The sequence below is a fragment of the Otolemur garnettii genome, unplaced genomic scaffold (assembly GCF_000181295.1).
Source record: "Otolemur garnettii isolate 467f Iridium unplaced genomic scaffold, OtoGar3 scaffold00107, whole genome shotgun sequence".
Taxonomy (NCBI): Eukaryota; Metazoa; Chordata; class Mammalia; order Primates; family Galagidae; genus Otolemur; species Otolemur garnettii.
This window is the reverse complement of record NW_003852502.1, coordinates 5327768-5334352: the sequence shown is the minus strand read 5'-3', so window position 1 is coordinate 5334352 and position 6585 is coordinate 5327768. Positions and strand designations below refer to the sequence as shown.

The 6585-nt window shown below is 45.0% G+C and overlaps 1 protein-coding gene across 1 annotated transcript in view; it reads right to left on the bottom strand.

Annotated features, from left to right (window-relative positions):
• The window catches only part of IMPG1 (interphotoreceptor matrix proteoglycan 1), a 128111-nt gene that overhangs the window by 6493 nt on the left and 115033 nt on the right, over window positions 1–6585 (bottom strand).

Sequence of the window (6585 nt, the reverse complement as noted above, 5' to 3'; positions counted from 1 at the left end):
AAAAAAAAAAAAAAAAAGCGTCTCTAGACACAGGTGATGCATTTACTTCTGATTGTTACCTGGAGACTGAGTTAAAACAGATTCCTGAGCTCCACCTCGGGGCTCCTGACGCAGGAGGAATATGGGTCTGAGAATATATATTTCTGAAGAGGCTTTAGGTGATACTGACATATCTGATCCTGGAGCACATTTTGATAACCACAGCATTAGACAATTAAGATTTTTTGGTTAAGGTTTTTTAAAAAAAGTAAGTAGGAATGTAGTCAGTCACTGATGGGGACAGGGTTGAGAACGCAGGATGATTTCCTCATTTTAAAAGTAAGTTCCTTTTAGTCTCTTGCTCAGGTCCTAATGTTAGAGATTCATTCTTTTGAATTATTTGCTTCTTCCCTAAAACAAGTAAACAGACCTTCTTCTTGTCATTAGTTGCTCTATTTTACTCTCTATTCTTAGTCCTACAGGATTGTCTCATGTGCTTTAGAAACTGGATTATGTATCAAGGAAATCTCAGAATATTTAGCCCTGAAAGGTCAGTGCTCTGTCGGCCCTTGGCTCTGTAGCGCTGAGCACATCCATCCTTCAGCAGGGAAGGAGACAGCTGGAGCCCCTAAGTGCTAATAGCAAAGTCAGCGCTGTCTCTTGGCATCAGACCCCTGTTCTTTCTGCCCTGGGAAGTTTTCCTGTTTAATCACATCAGCCATTTACTCTTCAGAGTGTTCTTTTAATAAGCACCTATTATGTGCGAGGAACTAGGCAGTAGCCAACCTTATGTCAAACCATTTTTTCCTGAGAAATTTAGGGGAAATAAATGCCACAGATAATTCTAGACAAGAAGCCCTATAACTTGTCCAATATAAGAGCTATAAATAAGTTCTAAAGAAGGTACATTTAGAGAAAAAAATCATCATGGGGGGATGCTTTGAACTGAGTATTCAGAGTGGGTCACAACTATGCATGCAAAGCCTGAGGAAGGTGAGGAGGAACACAGGTGGGAAGAGTGCAGAAGTGTGAAGAGAGAACAGGGAAGCCCGCTGGAAAGGAGCAGAGCCTTGTGAATGGGAAGGAAGGGAACTAATGAGTGCTGGGAAGGTGAGTGAAGGCCATTATCTGTGTGCTGTGCTAACAGATCTGGACTTCACAGGCAGGTGGCACCTGGAGCCACAGAGGATTTTTGAGCAAAAAGGGTATGATGATCTGTATTGTGTTTTAGAAGATATGTAAATAGAACTTAAAATTTTTAGAAATAGCATGATTTCAGAGATCATCTGGTCCAAGTAGGCACGTTTGCTGAACTCTAATTCATCAGGATTTGGTGAGTTTCATAATAAAAAGTTCAGTAGCTAAATGAGTTTTAGAACCGCTGTGTGAAATAAATACAGAGGTGCCAAAAAATGTGTCCACATTTGAAGATAGGAGAGAACTGCATTCAAATTGTGATGCTCAAGTCATGTTTGGCTTCTGCAATTACAAGAGATACAAGATACATGCAACAACCAGGGTAACACATGTTATGGGTATACATTGAGTATTATGATTTTAATACTGTTTTTTCTTGTGGTGGAAGGGAGGGAGGGCAGGGTGACCAGCCTAAATGTTTGCATAAGAGCAGGTCCTTGAAAACATGTTTTTAAGTCTCCCAGCGAGGTAGGGCTGCCAGAAGTCTTAACGTGAAGTTGTATTTTCTGCAGCCTGTGGACCCTTTTTGGACAATCGGGCCTGGATAATGTGAACTGGCTTTGCCTGCCCTACAGTTCCTAAAGCTGGCCATGTTGAGGGAACTTTGTCACTATTTAGGAAATAACTCAAATTCTCATTGACAACTCAGATGATTCCATCCCCAGGCCTGGTTGCATAAGTAATAGCTGTCAGCAACTTACACTCAGAGCTGAGAGGGAGCAGTCAGAGGTTCCATTTCCTGCTCCCTGCCATGGAGATACACTGCACATGGAGAGCTGGCTGAACATAGACTGTGCTACTCTGAAGAGTGATAGGAAATGTGTGATAACCGAAAGAATTTCTCCATAAAAGCACACATTTGTATTTGGCCATGATTTCCTTTAGCCCAGTCAGAGTATGCATCAGCAAAGCTGCGTGGTACACAGTAAGGCATCACTGGAGAAATGAAGTTCTCTGAAATTAGGGGTTCTGCATTGTGCATAGTTGAAGAATAAATGCAACCAGTTAATAAAATACTTGCTTCCTCGCATGTTATTATTTAGGACCAGTTTACACAGAAGGAGTAGGAAACTTTAACCCACTGAGCTAGGGATTTGTTTGCTGTATACGCCTCCACGTGTCACGCAGACAAGCCAACATTCACTCACTCAACGAACGTCAACTTAGTCTTCAAAACCTTAAGCACTAAGAATTTCAGACAGGTTCATTGTTTTAGATTTTTATCTTACCATATTTAAAATTTTACATCTCAGATTTTAGAGCTAAGGAGTAAAGTGAGCCAATTAGAGCGGAAAGCCAGGCAAGATGATTGTTGTCAGATTTTGCCTCTTTGAGCTCACGTTCCCTGACCGGGTCTCTCTCCTACCCCTTTGTGGGAAGTTCCAGGAAGGGAAGGCCCCAAGGGAGAGCGGCTGGACTACCTGCTAACAGGCAATTACACACAGACTCCAAATGGAAGACATTATATCTACAACATTAATTTGTGAAGCAGCTGTTGTTACCCTAAAAATATTTCCCCTACGAACTATGATGACCTGCCTTATTGACATGTCATTTTTCAAGGGACAACTGAAACTTTGGGCTTTGGTACAGACTGAGAATTCGATGTGTGTTAATTCTGGGGAGCAAGAGCCATGGACCAGATACAAGATTGATTCTACGATGAATGAAAGTTTCACTTGTGTGACTTTCTTAAGCAAAACTTTCCCTATGTGATTATTGTTTTATTTCTGTGTTCTATCCCAAAGACATTTCTCCTTAGAATGATGGACTCGTTTATGGGTAGGCCACACAAATGTTGGTTCTTCTATTTCAGGCCTTGTACAAAACAAATTAGTCTGTACCACTTTTTGCTCTTGATTTGGTCACTAATAATGTAAACATTATGTAGTAACAACCTAGGATGTTCTATTCTGCACATGTTCTAAAATTTGAAAAGAGGGAGGATAAGGAGACTTGAAATCAACAGATTAGGAAGAAGAAAAGTAGATGTCATTTTCCAGGAGAATACTTTCAACTCATACTTAAAATTGTCAGTGGATCTGAGGAAGTAGAACCCTCACGATTGTGTGTAGACTAATTGGTCTGTAATTGCTTTAGCTTCCTAGATTGGCTTAAGTTCCCTTTAAACAGATTATTTTTCTGGGTGACACTATAGAGAGTTTTCACCATAAACCTGCATGGGCCACATTAAATAAATACCTAGTATGGTTTGGGGCAACCTCTGGGCTTACGATAATTGCTTGCTGACAAAATAACTTAATTTTCTATTCTTCATCCATGTGGATAGCTCTTCTGCAGAGTGGATTTGACATTCTCTCCGCAGAGGCAGCCCAGGGCACTTGGCCTTGGTGAGTTAGGCAGTGCCAGTAGCTGCTAGTTAACAGTTGACAGAAAAGCTCCAGGTCCATCCTGGCACCTAGAGGTCCTGGCCTGGTTCACGTGGATTCTGGCTGTGGCCAGAACATGCATGCCATTCTATTTCAAGTCTGTACCTGAAGTGTTCCCAGGGATCTGCTCCAGTTTCACCAGGAACAGAAAGGGCAGTAATAGGGGCTCACCTTGGAAAGGGCCATTATGTGCCAGGCACTGTAAATGTGTGTCTTCAATAATATTCACAACCACCTTGCAAATCCATAGAGATCTCCTCCTCCTCCTCCTTCTCCTCCTTTTCCTCCTCCTTCTTCTTTGTTTATTTATTTATTTTTTTTTTTGAGACAGATTCTCACTCTGTCACCCTGGGTAGAGTGCTGTGGCATCATAGCTCACAGTACTTCAAACCCTTTGGCTTGAGCAATCCTCTTACCCAGCCTCCCAAGGAGCTGGGATTACAGGTGCTCGTCACACTGCCTGGCTAATTTTTCTATTTTTAGTAGAGATGGGGTCTCACTGTTGCTTAGGCTGGTCTCACACTCATGAGCTCAGGCCGCCTCGGCCTCCCAAGGAGTAAGCCGCCACATCTGGCCTCATACAGGCATTTCTGACATCATTTTCATAGAACTGAAGTCCATTTTAGCCAGTAAATATGACCCCAGATTACAATGTTTGGCTGTTTACATAATTCTATTCATTTTCAAATATGTAGTTTCCGGGAGACTCCAAGGAGCTCAGGGGCAGGGGGCAAGTGAGGTCCCCTGCACACCAGCATCCCCATTTTCATCCACTGACGGATCGGAATTTCACGAATGCTTTCCTTTATATAAAGGCTCTTCCAACTGAACAAAAGCTCCAAACATTGTCCGCCACACCTTCATGAGGCAGAGGCAGGATGCTTCCCGCGGAAAGGACAGCGTGACAGTACAGGTGCTCAAAGTATTTTTTCTGTTGCTGAAATACGAAGCCATGAACACGGGTTGAAATATGTGAGCTGCCATGGAGGACTTAGAAATATTTGTATCGTTCTGAGATTTTCAGTCTAAGAGCATTTTAGGTATCAGTTTCTCCCTTGGATTTGCCTCTATAACGTCTACAGTGTGCATTTCAGAGAACCTGAAAAGCATTCCCAATGGGCCAACTGGGGGTGCCGCTCAGCTCTTCAACACGAAAAAAGCATTTAAATGCATGTCACCTGCCCTGCAGGGAACACTTTGATGCATTTTACAGTTAAACGGCTTGTCGTCCTGTCATGAAGAAATTTATAAATTCTTGGAAGTCACAGGTTCTCAATGGTCCAAGTCTGTCTTTTTTCAAATTTCCTGTTTCTGGTCCCAAATTCACTTATGCTCGTTGGGCCTGAAAATAGGGCTTCCACGTCTGCCAGGCCTCGGAATGAGGGTCGCAGACACGCATTTCTCCCACTCAAGGTCATGGCCCCCTTCCCACGTCCACATTGTCCCGATGCGCTGGGTATCGACTGCCTTTCTCTCCCAAACCGTCATCATTTCATCGTCTCCTTCTCTTGAGCTATCGCCATCTCACGCACATGTTGGACAGAAAGCAAAACACCTCCCTTGACTGGGCCCGGTCCAAGGGCGGATTTCAGCTCAGAGAGTCTGAAATTCCAGCTGCACCTGGGCCGAGGGCCCCTGGGTCTGTACTGCAGACGTTATTTTTTTTGTTTTCCCCGCTGCGATGAAACCTCGCGCTCGCCAGATGGCGCTCGGCAGCAACAGAAGCAGGACCCGGGACGCAGGGGACGCGGGGGACGCGCCAAGCGCCAGCGCCGGGTTCTGCCCTGCGAAGCGCCGCGGGCCGCTGTGGAGCCGGGCGAGGTCTGGGAGGACGTCGGGCGTGGCGGGAGCGGCTGATAGAGCCCTTTGTATCCGCAATCGCAGCGGCTGCTCGGGCCTGCACAGTGCGGAATGGGGCGAAATTACTGGACCACTTTGTCCCATTTCAAAAGGGCAGAGCTACGGCCCCGGCGCCCAGGGTGACCATGACCAGAGCGCTCGGCCGCCGGGGCAGGGGCTGGGCCGCCTCGCCCACCAGTGATGGCGGCTTTGTGCTCAAGGTGGTGTTCGCAGGGAGGAGAGGGGGGTCATGCTTTCCCCCGAGGCATTAGAGAACGGAAAAGGTTCTCATCACTATCAGTAGCCACCTGCCGGGGCGCACGGAGTTAGGGCCACCGTGCTTTTAGGATCCATGAAAATGTTTTCTTTAAAATCGGCAGAAAGAAATCAATACACCCCAACCTGGACTACTGTAGATCTTTACAGTAACGCAGTTTTATGATACACTTTTAAAATACTCTCAATTAATATTAATATTCGCATTAATATTCATGAAGACAAAGGGGCCTAGAGCCCGGGAAGTCTTAACGTGGCCGCGGGGAGTCTGACTGTTCCCAAAGCCTGCATGTCACTTTCACAGAGTGCTCGGGGCTTAGCGTTTAGCCATTGGAATAAATACGTCCCTCTGCTGAGGGTTCACCTGAGGGGTAACACAGGGACCTCGCCTTCCGCACTGGCCGTTTGGAGGGTTGGTAAGATTTCTTTTTGTAAACAGGCCATAGGGGACAGTAGAAAGAGGCGTCCAGACCTGGCTTTGAATCCCAGCGACAGCACTCGTGACCTGTAAAGGGTTTGACTTAGACGTCTCTGAGACCCAGTTTCTCTGACTATAATTGGGGGAAATACAGACTTTGCACATTTATTAAGATTAAAAATAGCACCGATTATTAACAGTAGCTATTACCATTGTTTCATTGTCATTATTGTTTCGAATGACATCTCCCACCTTTTCTGGGCTGGTGATTAGATGGGAGTCTAGCAATGTGTGCATTTTCTAGATTAAATGACCTGGTTGATCCACACTTTTGCAGAAGCGTCCTGGATGCCAGACGGTAATTAATTTCATTGTTTACCATTTACCAGCCTCCAGGGCTGCCCACTCAAGGAGGCTTCTTGAGAATTCAAGGAGAGACTAAGTTGTATGTGGCTCTACATTTTTGAAATCTTCAATCTGCACAAG